We start from the raw sequence: 25,753 nt of genomic DNA, 5'->3' as shown, positions 1-25,753 counted from the left end.
CAAACCCTGAGCCCAGTAACTTGCCATGTGGGCTGTCACTCATGGCGCCTAACAACAGCCTGTGCTATATAACTCCAGCTAGCATCCAGTCTGGTCCACTAACCCACTGAAGGGACCCAAAAATCCTTCAACCTATCTCAAAAAGCTAAGAAAAATGCAAAATATTTTTGGTAGTAAAATACACGTGACCATAGGCCACAGCAGTCACAATGATTCTTTCATTATTCCAATTCAAAATAAGTATGCATGTGTGACATTCAAATTGTGTGACCTTTTCCATTGTCTTAATCTTTTCATTTCCTGGAGTTAACTTCTTAATGTAATAAAGAATACTACCTTCTTGTTAATAAAAATACTACCTGCTAAAGTATATTCTAAAGTGAACCTGGAGGCATAGTAGACCTGTAAGTTTGGAATAATGAGAAGATCAGTTGTTCTGCTTTCATTTATTTTATTTTCCTGGAAGAAGAAATACTTTACTTTGGCCTCTCTGTTAATTTAGGTAATAACCGAGATTCTTGTCATCTGTACACTGTGGATCTGGTTCCTCAGGGTGGAAGGTATAAACAAGTCCCAAAGAAACCTATGTTAATAGTATAAAGTTTAAAATGTGGTTAAGAGAGATTGGGTGGCATCAGGCATAAAGCCTTAGAGTAGGCTGACAATACTAATTATTCCATCTTTTGTCATGTCAACAAACACTAAAGTAGAGTCTTCAGAGGACTCGGCTCAATCTGCTCCCTACAGCTTCCCCCCAACGCCCCTGATCCTACCTATCACAGAAGAACCCAGACAGTGCCGGCCCCAAGTCTCCTTCATCAGCAGAGCATGTCCAGCAGTCTTGCAGCGCTGCCTGCAAGAGTTTGGTAAGACTCTGGCTCCAGTCCCCTGGCCTCATTTGACCTTGTCTCTCTGCCATATCACTCATCTCCTGGAAAGGAATTTTGAGTCTTTGAGTGTTAAGTAAACTGAGGGGAAAAAAGTCCAGCCTGGCTTCCTTGGGAGGGAGATGAGACCAAGGCTAGGGAAACACAATGATAGACTTCCACTTTGCCAAATTCCCATCCCTTTTTTGGCCATAGGCAACGCCAGGAGAGAAAGCCAAAAGGAGGTGGGAGGAGGAGTGGAAACAGCTCCTCCCCTTCCCCTGCGCTTCCTGGCCTGCTCTCTGTAGACACGCCTTGGCTGCCCTGCCCACGCGGGGAGGCGGAGGTGCACAGGCTTGCCGGCCTGCAGGAGCCTGGTCTGCAGAAGGTACGCGGGAGCTCCCGGCCACCTAGGCAGGGACGGAGGGCAGGTGGGCCAGCGTGGGTCAGGGAAGCCTGCCCAAGGACAGTGACCTTTCCATGAACAACTAGAGTACTTGGGGTCGCTTCCCAGAGGTGAGGAGAATGGTGTTCAGACAAAGAAAAAAGTATTAAAATGTCATCTTCCCTTTTTAAAGCACCACATCTTTAACCTACCCAGGTACTGTGGCTCAAAGGACAGAGACAGTGGCCCTGGAGAGCAAGACTGGGGGCAGGGCGGGGTGGGTGGGGCGGGAATCCGCCTGTGGAATGAAAGGTCCCCAGAACAGCAGTGGGGCCATGCTGTTCCACTATAGGCTCACAGACTGGGGCCAAAGCAGATCCTGCAATTAAATGTATACTTGCCAGCGGCTGTTTTCACACAGGAGGCAGAAAGTTAATGTCTGATGAACTGGAGCCCATGCCAAACTCCAGCTCAGTGCCCTCCCCACAGGGGACTAGTTCAAAGGAACGAATGCGGTGTAGTGGTGGCAGAACAACCCAGGGCAGCCGCGGGGAGCCCCTGTCTGGGCTTTAACCCTGTGCTTGGCTCATCCACCAATCTCCACACCATCATTAGTGCTTGGCTGAGACATCTTGCCCACCAGGCAGACTGAGGGCTGACCTTTTCTGGCCTTCACATGTCCTTGGCTAAATATGCTAGGTTCGCACTAATAAACTGGCCACTAGAAACATGTGGCTCTTAAACCCTTGAAATGTGGCCAATCCAAATTGAGAAGTGCTGTATGTTTAAAATCAGTAGCAGATTACAAAACTAAAGTATGAAAACTAAAGGAGACTATCTCAACTTTTTTATATCCCTTATATGTTGAAATTACAATATTTGGGGTATATCAGGTTCAATGAAATATGTTGTTAAAATTAATTTCGCCTGTTTTTCTTCCTGTTTTTAACATGGATAGTAGAAAATATGTAACATCAAATATATGGGTTGCATTATATTTCTATTAGACAGAATTGTTCTGGACATTTCATTGATGCTATTTACTGAACCAATGAAAGAATGCTGACTTAAGATCAGCATTCATATTTTTAAATCACATAGAAGTAGTCAATAGAAACAGTTAAAAGAAATGAGTGAGGCATTGTTGCTTTTTGAAATAACTTTGTATCTGGAGCTGCATTTTATTCTGAGTCATCTGCTGTGAGAAAATGCTTACTAATCACCCAGGACTTCAAAAGGATGAGAGGGCGACAGACTGTCAGCCAGGCCACACCACTGAGGCCAAACTGGACCTTCAGTTGTGTGGTGGAGACAGCAGAGCAGGAGAGCAGGTGCAGGAAGCCGTCGGAGGGGATGAAGCAGCCACTCTGTGAACCCCACCACTTTCCAAGCTTCCATCCCAAACACAACCATCATCGCAGTACATCTGTGTGCCTTGAATGTGTTCTTTAAAACTGTTTGAAGAAACTTCGTTGCAAATCAAAATCACCATGATCTGTCACCTCACACACATTGGGATGGCACTATAACAAAAATTAAAATGGAAAACTAAGAGGTGTTGGTGAAGTTGTGGAAAAATTGGAAGACTAGTGTACTGGGAGTGTAAAATGATACAACAGCTAATGGCAAACAGTGTGGAGGTTGCTCAGAAAAATTAAACAGAGGATCACTGTATGATCCAGTCATTCCAATTCTCAGAGATATCTGCACACCCACATTCACTGCAGCATTATTTACAGTAGCCCAAATGGCCACTGGCAGATGAATGGATAAACACACTGGGGCATATACAGTGGAAAGTTGGTCAGCCTTTAAAAAGGAAAAGCTGCCATGTGCTACCAAAGGGATGAATCAGGAGGACATTATGCCAAGGGAAACTGGTCAGTCACAAATACTGTAGAATCTCACTTATTCAAGGTCCCTAGAGTTATCAACCCACAGAAACAGGAAGTAGAATGTTGACACCTAGGAGACGGGGGAGGGAGAATGTGGAGTTATCATTCAATGAGCACCAAGTTTCAGTCCTGCAAGATGAAAATGTTTAGAGATCTGTTGTACAACAATGTGAATGCACTTAGAATTACAGGATTGCACACTTAAAATGATTAAAAGGTAAATTTTATGGGGTTTTTTTACCACAATTAAAAAAAAGGGGAAAACATGCATAGCATGATCAGTTTTACTGCTACTGAAGAATTCACAGTGAAGACTCTGATTCAGTATAACATTTCATCATCTTTATCATAAAAAAAGAAGAAAATGTGCTCAGATATTTGCACACTAATGTTTAGAACAACATTATTCAAAATAGCCAAAAGGTGGAAACAATCTAAATGTCCATCAGCAGATGAGCAGACAAACAAAATGTGGTATGCACATACATGGAATTATTATTCAGCCTTAAAAAGGAGTGAAATTCTAACATATGCTATGAACCCCAAAGACATTATGCTAAGCGAAATAATCCAGCTATAAAAGGGCAAAGATAGCATGATCCCAGTAATATGAAGTATCTAGAGCAGTCAAATTCATAGTCATTGAAGGAAAAATGGTAGTTGTTGGGGAGGGTGGGAAGCAGGATTGGGAGTTACTGTTTAATAGAGTTTTAGTTTGAGGAGATGAAAAAGTTCTAGAAATAGATGGTAGTGATAGTTACACAACAATGTGAAAGTACTTCATACCACTACATTGGACACTTAATATGATTAAAATGACATTTTTTATATTATGTACATTTCACCATAATAAAAGAAAAAGAAAACGTGACAAGAGAGGAAGTGTGAGGCGGTGAGAAGCCACCAGGGGCAGGAAGATTGGTATGGCCCTCGGAGCATCGAACAGGTTCTTCACACACATCCCGCATGGCTGCCCTGGAATGTGGAAGGAGCATCTCTGCTCTCTAATCCGGTCCCTCTGACAGCATTCTGTCTTCCAGTAAGTGTACAACCTTTTTCAATTTGCTGCGAGATTCAAAAATTAAACCAAGTGTCCACACACAAATGATAGAAAGAATGTGTGTGCACACACTATTTTTGGTTAGAATGTTTCTTTTAATCTACCATTCCTATTCCTAGCCTGTGTCTACCCTCACCTATGCCAAAGTCAGCAACACAACTAACAATACCAATGGCAAGAATATTCTTTCCCATACTCTGCTATTTATAAAATGATCTAGCAAAATAATAACAATAGATCTTATGATCTTAAAAATTACAGTACTTTTGTCAACAACCTTATATCATTAAGACCATTTCACAAATGAGTTTGATAAAAACATTGTCCAAGAATATAAAGGAGATGAGATTTTTTTTTTCCCTTAGGTCAGACTGATTTTAAACCAGAGCTCCTGGCTGCTGCCCATGAGGGCACTCTTTGTAAATGAAGGTCATCTAAATAGGACGACTATTAACAAATTAAAGGAAACAGGAGTAAGTGAGGGTAAGACAGGGCAGGCACTGGCTAGCAAATCCCATTGCCCAGACATGAGCAGTACCTAACTACACCCACATAAGGTTTGAAACCTAATGTTTTAGAAGGACTGATTACCATTACAATTTGAAAGTCTCTCTCTTTTTTTTCTTTTCTAAAATTCTTCCCTCTTAAACAGGAGTCAAGAGAAAACGACAACCTATAAAAGAGGAATTCTGAATAGGGAAGAAGGTTTATCATCTGCTCTCTTACAGTGCCTTCTAAGTTATATATGGAAGGAGTTATACTAGAGGAAAAGAAAAAACCAGAGGGAAACAGAATTGTACCCCAGCCAGTATACCAACCCTTCATGAATAATAATTTCCGCAAAATGATTTGTGCTTCCAAAAATATACTTTCTAGAAAAAGCAAGCCAAGGTATCAGAAGTAATCAGAGAACTGCATTCTTATTTCACGGTGTGAATGGATGTTTTGCATAAACCTAGAATATAGTTTTAACCTGCCCTCCACGGAGCTCAGATTATTGGGCAATTCAATGAAAATGGGCCAGAAAACGTAACACCTTCCTGAAGGTGTGCACTCATGTCCCATCTCACCCAGGAATCTAGAAAATTACCTTCAGACACGTCACAGCATCAAAGCCTTTGCTTCCACAAGCAGCTGAAAACTACACACAGACTCTTTCATTTGCTCTGCTGTTTTCTCTACAGGTGTTATTTTCTGAAATCCCCAAGCTTCTACCCCTGACTCACAGCTTTCATACACAGGACACTGCCCTCCATCCCATTTATCTGTATCCATTTTTAAGTGCCTGGCAAACACAAGAAGGCTAAGCAAAGGACAAATGCCAGTCTGTGACCTCTGTCTGGACTTAGCCAAGCATGATGTGGGAATCAAGTGTGTGGAATGGAGGTATCCATGGCAACAAGACTTCAAGGCAGGCAGGGGAGTCCTTTATTCTTTCTGCCAAGGTAATGGAAGCACTGAGGCCACCTGGGGGACCTGAAGGAGGACACAGCAAGTTCAGAGTTCTCTGATGACTGTAAGGACCTAGGTCCTCATTGTTTCCTCCCCCTTCCTCTGCTGCTCCTTGAAATAATCTGTCAGCCCTTTTGTGGGGGCGGGGGGGAGAGCAAATTAAAGAAGCATTCTCTAAAGGAAGTAGCTTATGAAAAAATGTAAAGAAGAGTGCAGGAGAAAAGTGTTTTCTTTACATAGAAAACAGCAGCTCTATTAGGCAAAAGGTTTGGCTACGCTGACCACCCTGACCTTCACTCTGTCTCTGATGTTTTTCACCAAGCTTTTTTGTTTGACTCTGCAACGTCATCTTATAGGTGAACCCAGTCTATAATGAAATGCTCCTGAGCGACATTTTGTTTTACAGATGTTTTTTAAATTACATTTGCTGTAGCTAGATACTTATTTAATATTATTCTAAGCTTTTAGAAAAAAAAGTTTGCTTTTTTAGACCCATGATTTGGAGACAAAGAAAAAAGTATAGAGTTTTAAGAAAACCAAAGTTGGCCTTGGTCATCTAGATGGACAAAGGCAGTCTGAATGTCAGGTCTATGCTGACATTATGGCAATTTTTCTAACTTGAGACCCAAACCATGGAAGACAGCAAACTCCATTTCTCTTTCCATCTTGTCTAGCTCTGCTCTAGAAAAGCCCTTTCAAGGCACTCAGATTATTCGAGACTAAACCAGAGAGAATTACAGTGTTACCTCTGCCAAGGGATCTACTTTAACAGATCCTCCTTCCTTTGGCATCAAAAAAATCTTTCTACACAATACACTGGATCACACCACTTAGCCTCCAAACCTTTCAAACAGTTCCTCATTAGGCTCTGAGAATTGCAAATCTCTAACCAAGTTTTCCGAAATCTCACTTGATCTGGCCTCTGCATATCTCTTTAGTTCCATTTTCTGCCATTCTCATTTACACTCCACACTCCAGGCCAACTATTCTTTGTGTGTGTGTGTGTGTGTGTGTGTGTGTGTGTGTGTGTGTGTGAGAGAGAGAGAGAGAGAGAGAGAGAGAGAGAGAAAGAGAGAGACACACACACACAGAGAGGGACAGATAGGGACAGACAAACAGGAAGGGAGAGAGATGAGAAGCATCAATTCTTCATTACAGCACGTTAGTTGCTCATTGATTACTTTCTCATATGTGCCTTGACCGGGGGGCTACAGCAGACCAAGTGACCCCTTGCTCAAGCCAGCAACCTTGGGTGCAAGCTGGCGAGCCTTGCTCAAACCAGATGAGCCCGCAACTTTGGGATTTTGAACCTGGGTCCTCCACATCCCAGTCCAGTGCTCTATTCACTGCACCACCACCTGGTCAGGCTAGGTCAACTATTCTTAATTCCCCAAATCTACCATTATCCTCTCTGAGTTTTGGCTCTTGATGTTACTCCTGCAAGAAAACAAACAAAAAAACACTTAACCCTTTCTCAACATCTCAACTCAGGTATCTCTTACACCAGGAAGCTTTAGTACTTGCAACAATTTCCAGCTTAAAGTCCTTCCAGGTACAACCATAGCACCCAGGCTCATCACCCAAGACTAACTGCCAGCTTCGTGTCTGTGGTCTCATCCAACTCGAAGCGGGAGCAAGAAGTGTATGCCTTGTTCAACTTTGCCTTAACTTGGGGCCCAGCACATAGGAGGTGGTCATTGAAGATTGACCAAAAACTATTGAGTGAGTGAATGAACACATAAATGAATAGAGGCAGCCTCAAGTGCAGGCATGGCGTGATTCATCACATCACAAAGACCACTGACCACATCTGGGCTCAAACCTCACAGTCCAGTTCTGCTTCTGCTTAGTTCTGTGGCTTCAAGCTAGTTCCTTAACCTCTGTGAACCTCAGATTCCTGCTTTTCAATTGATAGAGCAATGCTTGCCCACAAGTATTATAAGCACTAAGTGAGACAGTGTTTGTGAAATTTTTTGTGAACATTTTAATAAGTATATATAAAATGTCATTTCCAGGAGGAGGCTAAATAAGAAACAGAAGAACAGAGAAGTGCTCTGAAAAGTATAATTACTGCATGGATAGCAGCAGTCAAGAACCTGAAGAGCCTGACCAGGCGGTGGCACAGTGGATAGAGTGTCGGACGGGGATGCGGAGGACCCAGGTTTGAAACCCCGAGGTCACCAGCTTCAGTGTGTGCTCAACAGCTTGAACACAGGGTCACTGGCTTGAGCATGGAATCATAGACATGACCTCATTATCACTGGCTAAGGCCAAGGTTGCTGGCTTGAGCAAGGGGTCACTCACTCTGCTGTAGCCCCCCAGTCAAGGCAAATATGACAAAGCAATCAATGAAAAACTAAGGTGCCACAATGAAGAACTGATGCTTCTCATCTCTTTCCCTTCCTGTCTGTCCCTATCTGTCCCTCTCTCTTACTCTGTCAAAAAAAGAAAAGAAGAAGAAGAAGAAGAAAGAATCTGAAGAAGAAAACTGAGGGGCTATAGATATTCATGGTATGCTTCCACATAGAGAATAGAGGGACTTTTTTCTGAGAGGTAATTACATTCCCTTCTTGCCCATTTTGGGCCTAGATATCCATGTTCATTTCTACCAAATACTACTATTACTAACAGTTCTTAGACCTTTGTTTATTCTCCTTCCAACTCTTAAAACTCCATTTTCTCCATGGCCTATGTGAATCTTAACCAATACTTCGATATCCATTATCACCCGCATCTATAATGTCTTTATTCAATAACATGACTTGTATCCATCCCTCTCTGCCTGTTCTCCCAGTGCATTAAGAGCCCATATTTCACTATTCAGTGTTTTATCTTTAAATTCTTCACACTTATATGTGGTGTCCTTTCTGAAATGTGAGGAAGACCTCACATAACAGAAGAGCCAGTCTGGGTTATGGGAGTTGGCAGAGAAGGTAAGAGGTAAGAAATATACTGAGAGGTAGAAAAGAACATTGACTAGTCTGCCAAGGAAACAAAAACTTGCAATGAGAGATGAGAAAATTAGCTAGCTAGCCAATTTCTGAACTTCAAGATACTGTGGTAGTTGGACATAACACATTATAAAGAGGGCATTTGATAATGTTGCAGAGAGAGGGCGCAAGTAGGGGACATGGTTTACCAAATAAATATAACAAGTGGTTCTTTATCCTGAAGAAGAAAACCAATAAGTAGATGAAATAGAAAAGCAAAAAGAAATGGAAATCAGATGGAAGAAGAACCATCAGAGTGATCATGCAGCAAGATTTAACTGAGCACTCAGTTATCCCATGTGTGGAAAACCGCTCTAGGTGTGTGTTTGGGGTACACAAGGTAGGAAGCTTGTAAGCAGAAAACGAAACAACAGCATCGGTGCCTGCAAAGCCTGGCAGTCTACATAGGGTGACGAAACATGCAGAGATGGCACTATAACTAAAGAATTAAATTAGTACATGAAAGTGCAAAATGAGCATTGTAGACAGAATAAGGACGGATCACTGCATGCCAGTGTATTCAGGGGAGAATTTTCTGGAAGAGGAAACCTAACTGCTCTTTTTTTCTTTTCTTTTTAATTGAATTTATTGGGGTGACATTGGCTAATAAAATTATATAGGTTTTAGGTATACAGTTCTATAACACATCACCTGTATGTTGCAGTGTGTGTTTGCCACCCCAAGTCTAGTCTCCTTCCATTACCACTTATCCCCCTTTTACCCTCTTCTACCTCCCCCATCCCCCCATTTCCCTCTTATAATTACCATACTGTTATCTATGTCTATGAGTTTGTTGGGTTTTTTTGCTTAATCACTTAACCTTTTCACCCATCTGCACAGATCCCCCCCCCCCCCCAGCTGTCAGTCTGCTCTCTATGAGTCTGTTTCTGTTTTATTTGTTAGTTTATTTTGTTCATTAGATTCTAAATATGAGTTAAATCATGTTGACTTTCTCTGATTGGCTTATTTCACTTAGCATAATGCTCTCTGGGTCCATCCATGCTGTTACAATGGAGAAATTACCATCTTCATTATGGCCAAGTTATATTCCATTGTGTAAATGAACCACAGCTTTTTTTTTTTTTTTTTTAGATTTTATTTATTTTTCAGAGAGAGAGAGAGAGAGAGAGAGAGAAAGAGAGAGAGAGAGAGTAGGGGGGAGGAGCAGGAAGTATCAACTCCCATATGTGCCTTGATCAGGCAAGCTCGGGTTTCGAACTGGCAACCTCAGTGTTCCAGGTCAATGCTTTATCCACTGCACCGCCTCAGGTCAGGCTGAACCACAGCTTTTTATCCACTCATTTATTGATGGGCACTTGAGCTGTTTCCAAACTTGACTACTGTATAATGCAATGCTACAATGAACATAGGGGTGCATATATTTTTTCAAGTTAGTGTTTTGAGTTTCTTCAGATGAATTCCCAGAAGTGGTATTGCTGGGTCATAAGGCAGTTCCATTTTTAATTTTTTGAGGTAACTCCATATGTTTTCCAATGTGGCTGCACCAGCTGCATACCAGTAGTTTATGAGGGTTCCTTGATCTCCACATCCTCACCATCTTGGTTGAGATATTAATGATAGCCATTGTTAATTAATGATAGCCATGGTCAATCACCATGTTAGTTATTAATGATAGCCATTCTGACAGATATGGGGTGATATCTCATTGTAGTCTTAATTTGCATTTCTCTGATAATTAGTGACATTAAGCATCTTTTCATATGTCTATTGGACATCTGTAAGTCTCTTTGGAGAAGTATCTATTCAAGTCCTTTGCCCATTTTTAATTGGATTGTTTGTTTGTTTTGGTATTGTTTTATAAATTTTTTATAAATTTTGGATATTAACCCCTTATCAGATATATCACTGGCAAATATATTCTCTAATTTAGTGGGTTGTCTTTTAATTTTATCGATGGTTTCCTTTGCTGTGCAAAACTTTTTAGTTTGATGTAGTCACATTTGTTTAATTTTCCTTTTTTCCCTTGCCTGAGGCTGTATATCAGAAAAATATTGCTATGAGAAATGTTTGAGATTTTACTATGTATGTTTTCTTCTAGGATTTTTATAGTTTCAAGTCTAACATTTAAGTTTTTAATCTATTTTGAGTTTAATATTATGTATGGTATAAGAAGGCAGTCTAGTTTAATACTTTTGAGTTTAATACTTTCCTACGTATCTGTCCAATTTTCCCAACACCATTTACTGAAAAGACTATCTTTACCCCATCATATGTTTCTGCCTCCTTTGTCAAATATTAATTGACTATAACAAATTACTCTGTCTTAAAAGATAAGACAAGAAGGGCCTGGGATAGGATGTCAAGTCATGGAAACATGTACACAGAGATGGAAGTGAAATCTGCAAAGTATGTAGCACCAGTAACAATATCCGGATGAAACAGGACATGAATTTGGAAAAGTAGGCTGGAGAAGTGTAATGACGATTACACAGAAAAGGAAAGAAAAATCTGAAGGGAGTTTCAGTAGAGAAAGAGAAAGAAGAGAAAGAGAAGATCAAAACTAAAAGGAAAAGGAAAAAATGATATTACAAAGCATTTATCACCAGATAAAAATTAAAATTTAAATGTCTATAAAAAAGGAAATACGTCAAATGCCAAACAAGGTTAATATCATGAATATGTAAGAAATCATAGAGTTCAATAAAAGTAATATTGGAATCCCAGTAGAAAATTAGAAAAGTGCTTATAGAGAATTTACAAAACCTAATAAGCGAACTGCCAATAAAACATAAAAATAGCCTGGCCTGCATGGTGCAGTGGGTAAAAGCATCAACCTGGAATGCTGAGGTTGCTGGTTCAAAACCCCAGGCTTGCCTGGTCAAGGCACACATGGGAGTTGATGCTTTCTGCTCCTCTCCCCTTCTCTCTCTCTGTCTCTTTCTCTTTCTGTGTCTCCTCTCTCTAAAAAATGAATAAATAAAAAATATAAAAAATATAAAAAACCCAAAAAACATAAGAATAAAATTTTCAACAATACAAATAATTCACAAAGAAATATGGATTAAAGTAACAAATAAGGTATTATTTGTCCTGGGCCCTGGCCGGTTGGCTCAGTGGTAGAGCGTCAGCCTGGCATGCAGGAGTCCTGGGTTCGATTCCCGGCCAGGGCACACAGGAGAAGTGCCCATCTGCTTCTCCACCCCTCCCCCTCTCCTTCCTCTCTGTCTCTCTCTTCCCCTCCCACAGCCAAGCTCCATTGGAGCAAAGTTGCCCCGGGCACTGAGGATGGCTCCGTGGCCTCTGCCTCAGGTACTAGAATAGCTCTGGTTGCAACAGAGCGATGCCCCAGATGGGCAGAGCATCGCCTCCTGGTGGGCATGCTGTGTGGATCCCGGGCGGGCGTATGCGGGAGTCTGTCTGACTGCTTCCCCATTTCCAACTTCAGAAAAATACAAAAAAAAAAAAAAAGATCTCATTTGTTCTGTCAGATTAGGGAAGTCTTTAGAAAGAAAGAGAAAGGTCAATGTTGGCTTAAGGGCATCTAGACAGGCATTCTGAAATGTCAGTATTAGGAATGTACAACTCTCTTGAGAAACAATTTACTTATACGTGCAAGAGTCCTTAAAAAGACATAGTAGTTTTCATATAGAACACTAATTTGATAAAATAATCAGGATAATGGAAAAACTATTCATAACCAAAGATGCTCTTTATAGCATTGCTTAACCTAACATAATAGCCACGACCAGCAACAACAAAATTAGTACAGCAAAAAACCCCACAAGAAATTATAAAATAAATTATAATAAAGTCATATCAAGAATTACACTACAACAATTAAATATTGTTTTTATTGTTACAAGAAGAAAGAATTCAATACTGGACACAGTATGATTCCATTTATATAAAAGTGCATGAAGACATAAGCACGTGGAAATAAATACTAAATGGAAATCTCTCTCTACTTTAAAATTCTCTACTTTAATTATAGGTTGTTTTTATTTTGTTTTGAAGGTCTTCCTATATTCTCCAAATTTTCTACACTAAACATGAATTACTATATAATTCAAAATTTTCTTTGGATTTTGAAAAGTAATAGAAACATTTTAATTGCAAATACTATTTAGAGAGTGCTGTCAATGGAAAGTGAGAGCAACCCCCACTCTCAGCTGCCTAGTGACAAAGCCTTACTTCCTAGACAGGAGCAAATTTCCTTTCTACACCCTGGGACTCTGTATGACTATAAAGATGCTACAGAGGATTGCTCTTTCCACATTCTACTGTCCCCAGAAAATGACTTTTAGAAATCCTTTCATTATTGTTTTCTGCAAAGAAGATTTTTATAAATAGAGTAAATGTCAACTTTATTTTGGGTCTTAATTTTTCCAGAGGGCCTACATTCCATGGAATATACATTCTAACTTTCCTTTTTCCTCTCTTCTCTATTCTCCTTCCCCATTGACCTCTCCCTCTCTTCTTCTCTTCTTTCCTCCCCCTCTATCTCTTTTATAATGTCTAGCTGTGTCTCTTAAATACTGCCCTCAGACCAAGACAGCAGCTTTTTCTTTGATTTCTTCTATACTTCACATAATGTTCAGAGTCACATCCTCTAAGACAACATAAAAATTTCAAAAATACAACTCAGTTTCAGTTGCATTTTTAAGATATTTTCAAGCATCATAGAAAACAACTGTATGTGTGGTATCACACACACACACACACAGGCACATACACATGTGAAAACCAGAATGTGAGAAGTCAACATGATATCAATTCAAAAGGACATGTAGTGAATTTTTTCAGAGCAAATACTCAGACCATTCTGGGGCTGGGGCAGGAAGTAGAAGCTGGCAACAGCCCACCACTGGAGATGGGGCATAAAAGCGGCAGAAACTCTAACTGAAAGAGAGAAGCTTGAAATCTTTCTATTACCAAAGCAGGCAATTAAAACATTAAATGTGAAATCTGTGGCACTCTAAATTTCCTAATATGGTATAAGTGCTGAGTTTTCCAAAAAATGTTTTCTCATCTTTCAACATATCAAAGAGCATGCCAAAACCCCAAAGAAACATTTCCATTTTGAAAACAAAAATAAACCACACACATCCACATTCTATTAATAGTGTTGTCTTGCTTTAAAGACTCTGCATCCTTAGTGGAAAACCCCATTGCAGTTTACATAAATTTTAACATTATTGAAAACTCTCATCCAAAATAAACTGGGTGTGTGTGGGTGAGCTAGGTGGGACAGAGGCTAGAGTAATCAAACCCCTTTCCATATTTTCCTCACTAGAGACCAAATGTTATGTTCCTCCTCATCACACCTAAGGACTGTGTGAATACATTCTCCATATTTAGCAGCATTTCTTAAAAAAAAGTGTAAAGAAGGAAGCTGGCAGAAGACACACAGGTTCAAGCCAACTCCACAATATTTGGAGACCTAAGATAGAGGGGCATAGGCTTAGAACCGAAAATCCTAGCAGAAATTGCTAGATGAAGCAAAGGACATGTCAAAAATCCTCAAATCCAGACCATAAACTCTTAGTCCTGCCACCACAAAGAGGAAAACAAGCTGCCCTGTGTCACATTATGTTTAGAGACTGAATAAAACCATTATATGTGATCCTCTCCTTCAATCCAAATACCCATGAGCTGTTACCTATATGCTCAGCAGAGTCAGTGGCCTGGAATGAGTACAATGAGAGGTGAATGACATAGAATCTGCTCAAAAGATGCTTCCACTTTTTTTTTTTTTCTGTATTTTTCTGAAGCCGGAAACGGGGAGAGACAGTCAGACAGACTCCCACATGCGCCCAACTGGGATCCACCCAGCATGCCCACCAGGGGGTGATGCTCTGCCCACCAGGGTGCGATGCTCTGCCCCTCCGGGGTGTCGCTCTGTTGCGACCAGAGCCATTCTAGCGCCTGGGGCAGAGGCCGAGGAGCCATCCCCAGCACCCGGGCCATCTTTGCTCCAGTGGAGCCTCGGCTGTGGGAGGGGAAGAGAGAGACAGAGAGGAAGGAGAAGGGGAGGGATGGAGAATCAGATGGGCACTTCTCCTGTGTGCCCTGGCCGGGAATCGAACCCGGGACTTCTGCACGCCAGGCCGATGCTCTACCACTGAGCCAACCGGCCAGGGCCTAGATACTTCCACTTTTGAGGAAAGACCAACACACAAAACCTCAAAGGGATGGGTACTAGATTTATGCTGGTATACTTCATAAGGTTATATAAATATCTAATCACTATGTTGTATACATGAAATTAATGTAATATTGCATGTCAATTTATAATTGAAAAATAAATTTTAAAAAAATAGAAAGACCAAAGTGTAACTTAGTCCATCCTGAAAGACTGAGTGTGGAACTAAAATAGCCAGTTCATCCCCAAGTCTTTTGAAGAGTGCCCATATGCACAACCTTAGATGCTTGAGCTCTGAGTCACAGGCCCTAGAATGTCTTACCAAGAAAAGTAAAAGGGAAAACCAGTGTTATATGGGGACCACAAACTCACCAGGTAAGGTGAAGAAATATGAAGAGAACTGGCTCAGGATTTGGTGACTCAAACGTAACTAGCAATAAAAGAAAAGGTATATGATGGTGCTGAGGTGAATCTTTTTCAAGTCAACAGATGCAGCTTCAAATCCTAACCCAGCTATTTACTTACATGAACTGGGCAAGTCCATTACCCTGTTTCTCTCCCCTTACTTTAACAAGTAAAAATCTAACAGTTGATAGCAGGTGCTTTTCTAAGCACTTCACAATTCTTACTTTATCTATCCCAACAACAAACTGAAGTTGGTTCTGTTACTAACCCCACTTCACAAATGGGGAAACTGAGGCACTGGGCCACCACATAATCTGATCATAGCAAAGTGATGAGTCAAACCTGGGCAGTCTGGCCCCAATGCCTGAGTTCTGCAGTTCTACGTCATGCCATTTATCAAATACTTCCTCTGTCAAGGCTGTGGTATAGATTCAGTGAAATGCGTGTGCAGCACCCAGCACAGTGCCTGGCATTTAGCGGAAGCTGAATAATTTATCCTCTTCTTTTCACTGTTCCCCCTTCATTCCCCCTACCCTGCAGGAGGCTACAGGCAAGATTTTGCATAGAAAGGCAGTTACCTCAATCTGTGAAGGCTCAGAGGCTGGGGGGGGGGGGGGGAAGAGGGGGACAGAAAACAACCCTCTATCTTTATCCCCTAAGGCCTGGAACAAATGATCTAACTGAAGCAGAGATGTCCAGCACTTCCAGAGAGAACCTGCCTCTAGTTATTATGATCTGCATTCAAGGTACAAGCACTGGAGACCAGCCTTAGGAAAACTGAAAGGCTTCTGATTTTTGTACTGGGAGCTATGCATATGTTTATGTCAAACAAAACAATACCGAAAATTTATATCATACCTACTACCACCATAAAATGACCTACTTTCCAGAACCTTCCACTGCCTAGAAACAGGCAGAATATTTGTATCAGTCTGTGGCTTGTTTTAAGACAGTCCAGACACTGAGGGTGACCTAAAGAACAGAGTCCCCTTTGAAAATTATTAAGAATAATTAGGCCTTGGTTCCTGGGAGCTGTGTTGTGAAACATGAGAAAATTTTGTTTTCCAGCCTTTTTGGCAGTATTTTCATGAACTGGTGACAATAAAATAGAGGACAGAGACTATTTTTGTACTGATGTGAGTCTAAAGCATCATTGAGAAAGGTGCACATGTTATCAGTCAAGAGACTTACTTAGTTGGGCAAGTGGTGACCCACACAGCACAGGGGATCTAATACACCTAGAATTCTCCAAAGACACAATGAGTAGGTGTTACTGATCAAAGGTATTTATAATGCTATCAGATAGGAGTGCTGTCTACACACTTTTTCAACTTTTCCTCATTTAACAAAAAGTCCTATTTTGTGCTAAAACAACACAAGAACATTATTTTATTGCAAGAAAGAAATAGATCACTACAATGAATTACTGAAACTGTTCTGACCCTGAGTATGTGCTAACATGATGTAAAAGTAATTAAGAAGGAAAAGCTGACTTTCTACATTTTTAGTCTCGGTCACTGTGGCTATTGAGTTCATTGATGGCCTGCCAAATCTTGCAAAATTATAGTACTCCTATCCAACTGGTTTCTAAAACTATAAGCTTCTATTGTGAATAAGCTTGATTTTCTGCTTTAGAAATCCATCAACTGCTAAGAGAGGCTCAAAGGGCCCAGGTGCACACACCGGGAATCAAGTTCTTCATTCATTTAATTACAGTTCAGCGCCAGGGAGAGAGCTAAGTGAAGGTGCCGTCTCCCTAAAATGTTCATTGGAAATGGGAAATTTCTATCAGGGACACAAAAATGACATCCTTCAACTTGTCCATCTGCAAAGTACCCCAGTGTCAATGATGCTTCTGTAATCATATGCTAGCTACATTTAGGCTTGTGGCTTGGTCAGCACATTTAATGGGGGGGGGGGGGGGAGGGCAGAAAAGGAAATAGACTTAGCAGGGAAAGAGGAAGGCCGAATGAAGTTTTTCAGACTTTGTGGACCTGTGTGAACAGTTTCTGCTACTTAAGGTTTAAGCTGTTACCCCCTAGCAGGGATTTTTGTTATCTTCTTAGTCATTTCAAAAGCCATTAAAATGGTAATGAGGGAGAGAAGAGGTGGGGGAGGGAGGGAGTTTTTTCTGTGTGTGTCTGTGAGTCAGCAAAAGCCAGAAGCCTAACAAAACTACTTCAAACAGCAGGCTGCAGAGGAGGACAATAGCTTCTACCCCCCAGACAGTGAGAAATTGCATTATCCTAAGGGATCACGGGCCACCCGTGTTCAGCACAGATAAGTGAGAACCTTCCCTGCCCCAGCCAATAGGAGTCAGGCAGCACAGCCGCTCCCAGAAGCTCTGGGTGGCCTTCACTCCAGCCTCTCCAAAGACTTCCAAGGCAAAAACACTGCAGCTGTGTGGTGCTTGGAGCACAGGGGCTGGGAGAGGAGCCCGACAAAGCCCAGGGGCAGGGCCCTGCATTCCCCACCACCACCAGGTGCTCTAAATCCCCTCTCAGGGCTTAGGAAAATCACGCAGAGTTCTCCAGCTGATTCCTAAGCAGCTGTCTGAGCTGGCCGCACTGCCTTTCCCCAGCAGTCAACTCACATGGTGCTTCACAGACTCCAGAAACTGGGGAGATTTCCCTGCCAGGCAGCTTAGTACTCTAGACACAGTATAATTAATGCCATTTGGCAAAAGAGTGGGGAGTGCCAAAGTTAGTCCTAAAGAAGAAAGAAGGCTTGCCACACACCCTACGAAGCAGACACAAAGCCCCTTAAGACATTTCCTTTAAAGATTCTGGCAAATCCCATCAAGAACTTACATTTGCAGTAAAATTTTAAATTCAAAATAATGTATTAACTTCCTCTGAGAGAGAAAAAATATCTTAACATTTGAGAGAAAGTGTATGAAAGTTATACCACTGCTCACAAAAAATTAGGGGTATTTTATGACCTCATATTCATTTTGAAATATCCCCTAATTTTTATGAGCAGTAGATATGATCACTTTGGGGTTACTCCCATTTGCATAGGAAAACTCATTTAAAAATTTTTATATCACTTCTTAATTAGTACCTGCTGTTCAATGTACAGCATTTCTTTCTTTAATTTTCCAGTCAGGGGGTGTATGTATTTTTAAATATTTTTATATTTCTAACTAATACCTAGAGTATTCAAGCTAATACCAGAGTTTGTTCAACTGACAAAAAAGTTAGTCAAAACATAAAATAAGCTGATAAGGCTGAAATCTCATTAATATGCATACAGTCCCCTGACCATCCCTTGTCTAGAACCCAATTTTGCATATAAATCATTTTGAAAGTATATGTTTATTATATACACAAAGTATATTTTATATAACAATTTTTTTAATTGACTTTAGCAAGAGAGGAAGGGAGACAGACAGGAACATTGATCTGTTCCTGCATGTGTCCAGACCAGGGATCAAACTGGCAACCTCTGTGCTTCGGGACAAAGCTCTAAACAACTGAGCCAACTGGCCAGTGCAGCAAAGTATGTTTTTATTGAGAATGTGTAACAAAAGAGAAGGGATTATAGGATGCAGAAGATAGAAAAAATAATATTGAAGCACTGGTGCTGACAATATTTTATGCAAAACCAAAATGGTATAGGTGTTAAAATTAAGTCATTTGACATCTTGATCCCTGAAATGGAGGTGGAAAGAGGAAGGAGATGGTTTCCACTTGGCCCCTGATTTGTTGTGGGGCCTACCTCAAGTTGTGTGATACCTCTGTTATAACATCTGCAAAATGGAGATAACACTTCACACTACCTACCTCAGAGAGCTGTTAGAAGTTTAAATACCAAAATAGAAAATCCTCAAAGCTCTTTGAGTTTCTCATAAATAGAGGACTTGAAATGTAATAAAGAACCAGTACCCTCTATAAAACCCTGTATTTCTGTTTCAAGAAATAGGAAACAGACTCCAGCAATACAACAGGGCAAATAACTCACAGGGCATTACATCTAAGATCAGGGAGGCACTGGGCAATTCGGCCATAGCTTTCAAGAAAAGGTGAGGGGAAATAGTGCTGAAATTCAGAGCTACTCAAAACCAAAAAAAGTTTGAGGAAAAGGGAAAGGCAAAAACCAGTACTATTTCAACAAATGGTCAATCTCAAAAGAAGTAATCTTGAAAAATAAAATTTCCAGATTCTTGCCTCAAGGTCTAGATCTATAACAGCGGTTCTCAACCTGATCTATAAGAAGACAATCAAGTGACAAAATTACACTGGTAATTGTTCGAGTGTGGTCAAGTCTCGTAATATAGTAAATGGGTTCCCTAACGTATTAAGTAAAATGACCCTGTCACAGTGAATACAATTTACACACAGAATACATAAATTAGAGTACAGGGGTCCTCAGGTTACGACACAGTTTCTTTCCTACAACAGGGATGTAACCCAAATTTTGGTATAAGTCAAAACACACCCTAGCCTAACACAGACAGAACACTTGCACTTGGAACAGTCCAAAATGACGTAGGTGAGCGCACTGGGGGACGCCAGCTCCCTCACTCACATGCATGTTCAGAGGCAGATTAAGGTCAGTTGAGGCCCCAGGTGCAGAAGAAAATATTGGGCCCCTTAAAAAAAGAGAGACAAGGAAAATAAAAATACATGTAACCATATTTTAAAATAAATAAAAAATATTATATACTGTTAATGTTAAAATTGCACATATGACACCAAACTTGGTGTCATCAGAAAAATGTATTTTGCGGGCCCTTCAGAAGTCGGGGCCCAGGGTGCACGCCTGGTGCACCCACCATTAAATCCACATCTGTGCCTGTTTCTGCATATTGTTCCTCCACCTGCAACCAAACTAGTTCCCCCACGTAGTACATAAATAAGTATGCTGCTACTGGAGTAGGCCGTAAAACACATCTCAATTTATCAAAGTTTTTATGTGAGTGAATGTCGTAAACTCAAAATATTATATGTCTAGACTGTTGTAACCCGAGAACCCTCTGTATTTTTAATCAATTTATACTGGACACAAAAGCCAAAATGAACAATATATGTCCACCTTAAAAAGAAATTATTTTGGCCTGACCAGGCGGTGGCACAGTGGATAGAGCGTCGAACTGGGATGCGGAAGGACCCAGGTTTGAGATCCTGAGGTCTTCAGCTTGAGCGCGGGCTCATCTGGCTTGAGCAAAAAAAAAAAAAAAGCTCACCAGCTTGAGCCCAGGGTTGCTGGCTCAAGCAACGTGTTACTCGGTCTGCTGAAGGCCTGCGGTCAAGGCACATATGAGAAAGCAATCAATGAACAACTAAAGTGTTGCAACAAAAAACTGATGATTGATGCTTCTCATTCTCTCTCTGTTCCTGTCTGTCTGTCCCTATCTATCCCTCTCTCTGAATCTCTCTCTGTCCCTGTAAAAAAAAAAATTATTTTGGTGTTCATAGAAGATTGAAAGAATATGAAATATTCATATACCTTAAGATAATATGAATTATAGAAAATTTGAAATTGATAAATACATATTTATTATATTATATTATCATATCAAGCACTTATTGTGGTTCATGTGTCAGGTTAAAAATTATGTTTTTAATGAGAAATATCCTATTCCTGGCTCTCATGGAGCTCAACCCTGCCAGGAGGAGACCTAGACACAATAAAACAGAGCACAGTGGGGTATGAATCAGGTATAATCGGTGCTAAGGTAGAAGAGATGAAATAAGTAATCAATCCTGCATGGAAAAAAAGAGAGGAGGGATGCAGTTCAAGAAATTTTCATACATTCTGACACTTGGACAAGACCTTGCACAATAAACACTATTTCACCACATACAGAAGAAAGAAAAGGGGCATTTTCGATTAGGAAGCAGCAGCCATAGACAGATTTAATGACAGGCGCACTGAGTGCGCACCCTGGGCCCCGACTTCTGAAGGGCCCGCAAAACCCCAACTTTACACTTCTTTCTAATGACACCAAGTTTGGTTTCACATATGCAATTTTTACCTTAATAGTACATAATATTTTTTATTTATTTAAAAATATGGTTAACATGTATTTTTATTTTCCCTCTTTTTTTTAAGGGGCCCAATATTTTCTTCTGTGCCTGGGGCCTCAAATAACCTTAATCGGCCTCTGGCAGCAGCCCATGTCTAAGGGCATGTCCTGCTATGTCCTAATTAACACTATGAAGACAATCTGGGAGGGCCTGCATTGCAAGGTTTTGGGGGATAGAGGAGAGAGAATAACAGGGTGATATATTTGAAAAGAGATTTGATATTTTCTATAATTCAAGATAAGAGACTGAGGCAAAGCAGGGGGATGTTATCTGCCTCTGCCATGAGACAAACTCTAGGAAAACGGACAGCATTGCTGAGCCCAAATTGCTTTTTTTTTTTTTTTTTGCCTTTTAAATGATTCTTTTTATAATTTTTAAAAGATTTTATTTATTGATTTTAAAGAGAGAAAGAGAGAAGGGGCAAGGAGCAGGAAGCATCAACTCCTGTATGTGCCTTGACCAGGCAAGCCTGGGATTTCAAACCAGCGACCTCAGTGTTGCAGGTCAACACTTTATCCACTGCGCCACCACAGGTCAGGCCTAGGCCAATATTCTATGTGTAGATAAGGTAGACAGAAAGCAGTTCTGCTAAAGGGCATAAAAAGTTTAACTATGACTCAGGCGTGGTCAGGACTTGGATTTTCAGGAGAAACAGCAAGCCCAAATTAGGTAAATAAAACAGTGCAATAGACTGAATAGGGCCTCCAAAGATAACAGTTTCTAATTTCTGGAACCTATAATGTTACCTTCTAGGGCAAGGACTTTGCAGACATGATTAAAATAAGATTTTGATACGGAGTGATTATTCTGGATTATCCAGTTGGACCCTACATAACAAGTATGCTCATTAGATGAAAGCAGAAAGAGAATCTGACTACAGACAGAAGAGAAAAAGGCAATGTGAACATGGAGGTAGATATTAGAGGGATGCAGCCACAAGCCAAGGAATATCTGCAACCACAAGAAAATGGAAAGGACAAAGAAACAGATTATCCCCTAGGCCTCTGATGAGAGAGCATTCCTATTGACACCTACATTTCCATTGTTTTAAGCCACCAAATTTGTGGTGATGTTACAAGAATCATAGGAAACTAATACACACAGTGAGCAAAGCATCATCTCTCAGGTGCTCTTGGGTGCCACACCCACCAGTCCTGATACAAACAATTCAGATGAAAGGCACCTCAACTACCAAGAAGAAGTTGAAATTCAGGCTGAAGCCTTAAAGGAAAGCTAGATTATTAAACTGAGTAACTGGCCAAAATTTAGACATTGGGACCCCAATAAAATTACAGATTAGGTCAAAACAAGATAGATGGAAAAACTGCAAATGATAGCCACCAAATCATGGCCACTGATTGATGACACTTGTGGAAAGAAAACTGGCTGAATACTGGTGGGAAAAATAGGACAGATATAGCAACTGAGAGTACATCACTGGGCCACCTAATTTCTGGTCTAGGGGAGCTGACTCATTTTAAGTGTCCATTAGAAATGGGAAGAGGTTAGAGGAGGATGGAAAACATTTACACTCATCCTGACTCACTCAGGACTGACTCTAGACCAGGATCTGGACTAGAGTACAACATCAGAGACATCCGTGGATCCGGGTATGGAAAAATTACAGGAATGAGGCAGACAGGACATGGAATGCCAAAAAGCTTCAACCGTGCTCTTTAGTCCATAAGGGAAATAACACAATGAGACCTATTTGGGCGAGTGGGAGCGAGGTAGGATTGTCCATAGTGGGCTATGTGGCCCAGTAAGAAGGTAACTAAACCAGCCAAGGCTTTAGACAATAGAGGCCAGATATGAGAACAGGAAAATGCAGATGGATTAGAAAAATACTTAGAAGACAGGGCAGGTAACTTGAATAGGAAATGAGTGGTTGGTACGAACTGAGGGCAGCAGGTAAATGACAACACCAGTCTTTGAAGTACAAAACTGAAAAGAAAAGGTTATGGTAGAAGAGAAAGACAGACTTTGTCTGTGGCTACACCAAGTCCAAAGTATTGGTGGGTTATCCAGGGGTGACAGCCAGAAATCAATGGAACACAGATCTGAAATTCAGAATGTCAAACATGTCTGAGATGCTTGTGAAAGTAATGTGTTCTTTCATCTTCATCCTCCTGACCCATCACTATGAAAGGGATCCAAAAAAAGTTCCTAAACTTTTAATATCCTAAAAACAACCTTTGGAACCATACTCACACCACCAACCTCTAAGAAAAACCCTGCATTGGCAGCACCAAAAAGTAAACATATTAGAAATTTTCTAAGTAGAGGGAAAAAAATTCTTACCATTAGGCATTTCTCTTTTCTGTTAGTTTTGAGGACATCTGGTGGTATGGGCAACAGAGAACAGCTATGACTGGGTCAGGGCAGCTGAGAAGGATGTTCAAGGAGGACACCAGGATGACCTGTCGATGGAAAAGAAAGCTTACTCTTGAGATTTGCAGAAGACATCAGGTTAGATTCTGCCAGAGCAAGAAATACAGATTTACAAAAAGAAAATATGTTCACCAATATAGACACCTGGGGAAAAAATGAGGAAAAAATAAGGACACAGATGTATCTGGGAAAGAAAATGGATGGTAAAGATCAGCCACAGACTCGGCACGCCTCTCCTGCACCAGAATTCTCCTGTGTACAGTGCTCTGCTGCCGAATGCAAGCAGCTCTCCTTGCAGCCTTTAACTAGTCATGGCTATTACTAGCTGAAATGTGGAAATGGCTTACTGGGGGAGCATCGGAAATTTCAGATTAGACAGTCTGGGAGGGGTGACATGTGGGAAGGCAGCAAGATTTAACACAATGATGCAGAGGACTATGATATCATTTCGGTCCTCAACCAATGTGTGTAAAGATAAAGAAGGTTCTTTAGCTCCATATTGAAGACCACAGCAGTGCAGAAGTGACAATAAAATAGCTCCTCTATCTTAAAAAGCTTTTAGATGAACAAATATCCATAGGGAATAAATAAAAGACCTAGTAAAATATATGTAAATAAACAAACAAACACATGAGCAATTCAGGCCTTATATTTGTAAAACCTATTATGAAAACACATCTATCTCAGTGTCTCTGTTTAAACTTTGAAGGTCATAGAAATCCAGAGAGTGTTGATATTGCAGAATGGAGGACATAATCAACAGAAGCCCAAAACATACCCAAAATTAATCACATCACCTTATATTTGCAGAATACTTATATGAATGCTGCCTCATAACATCTCATCTGATCTCCAACCAAGCAGTGCTTATGTTTTCTCCCACAATTTGAACCATGGATTCATTCTCTATGTTTTTATTTAGTGCCTACCGTACAAATCATTCTGAGGGGAAATACACACATAAACAATAGTACCTGCCCTTAGGGAGTTAAAAACTGATTCGGTGAAAAGTATGAGACACAGAAATATAAAAATAAAAAACATAACATGGAAATTTTAAGAAATAGACTGGTAACAGTTAAATATTCTTACAAGGAAAGAAGTGAGAGACAGAGACAAGAAGGGTTATGAGCTTTTAAGTGGAGAAGTATATATGAAGGAAAAGGGGAAGACATGAACTGGAGCTCATGAGAAGTAGATGATTTCATGAGTGGAAACATAGGGAGAGGAGATTTCGAAGGATTGAACAAAAGAAGTGAAAAAAGAGGCCAGTGTGATGAAAGGTGTAACACTAAGCATAAATAAAAAAAATTTTCTTGCTGCAGAACAAAGATGATGGTAAGCCCAATGAAGACAAGCTGATTGGGGAGTCTGGGCTTTACCTAGAACCTATCTAAGTGTTAGGTCAGGAGTGAAACATGAACTTGGGCTTTCATCAGAAAGCTACACAGGGAAGAAAAGACCAGACACCTTTGTCTCAGAGGATAGTTAGAAGGCTGTTATAGTAACCTAGGCATGAAGCCATGAGTTCCTGACCAGGGAGGAAGGGACAGAATGAAAGAAAAATGGCTGGGAAAGGGAGTACTAACAAAGAGGGAAATGATTTGAGTGACTGTGAGGATAAAGAGGATGAAGAGCAGGGAAAGTTAAACAATGGGCTCAGGAAGCAGAAGAAGAATGATGTCATCACTAAAGCACTGGGAAGGCAGATGGTGGACATAATCTGAGGAATGATTCTGTTCTGAAGATACTGAATTTGAGGTGGGAATAGTATAACCTGAATGAAATACCTTCTGGAGAGGAGAGAGCAAACATGAACTCCATAGACTGAAGATACAAGGTTAGAAGTCATCACCTTGGGAGAATATTGAAATAATAATACAGGCATAGAGAAACCATTTAGAGAAAGAATTCAAGGGCTCTGGGCTGAAAAAGTTTTGGAATTTCTCAAACACACATCACAGTTTCTAACTCACTGGCAAACTATTAGGAAAAATTCTAAACCAAAGGACTTGGAAATACTTCAGATATGACATTGGACTTATACAGGGAACATATTTCTCAAAATATTTCAAAGGCAAATATCTAACAAGCAAAAGTCATCCTAAAATATCAAACTATCAATTTTATGGTTGGTAATGGCATTAATAAAGTTCTGTGGAATTTAGCTATGT

At 40.5% G+C, this 25,753-nt stretch overlaps 1 long non-coding RNA gene across 1 annotated transcript; it reads left to right on the top strand.

Annotated features, from left to right (window-relative positions):
* The first annotated feature begins 1,170 nt into the window (after positions 1 to 1,170).
* LOC136400458 (uncharacterized) lies at positions 1,171 to 8,948 on the top strand. Its single transcript, XR_010750306.1, has 3 exons — positions 1,171 to 1,254; positions 4,003 to 4,185; positions 7,674 to 8,948. It is a non-coding gene; the product is annotated as an uncharacterized lncRNA (long non-coding RNA).
* Positions 8,949 to 25,753: the final 16,805 nt, after the last annotated feature.

This window comes from Saccopteryx leptura, chromosome 3, assembly GCF_036850995.1.
Source record: "Saccopteryx leptura isolate mSacLep1 chromosome 3, mSacLep1_pri_phased_curated, whole genome shotgun sequence".
NCBI classification, from domain to species: Eukaryota; Metazoa; Chordata; class Mammalia; order Chiroptera; family Emballonuridae; genus Saccopteryx; species Saccopteryx leptura.
This window is presented reverse-complemented; position numbering and strand designations above follow the sequence as displayed.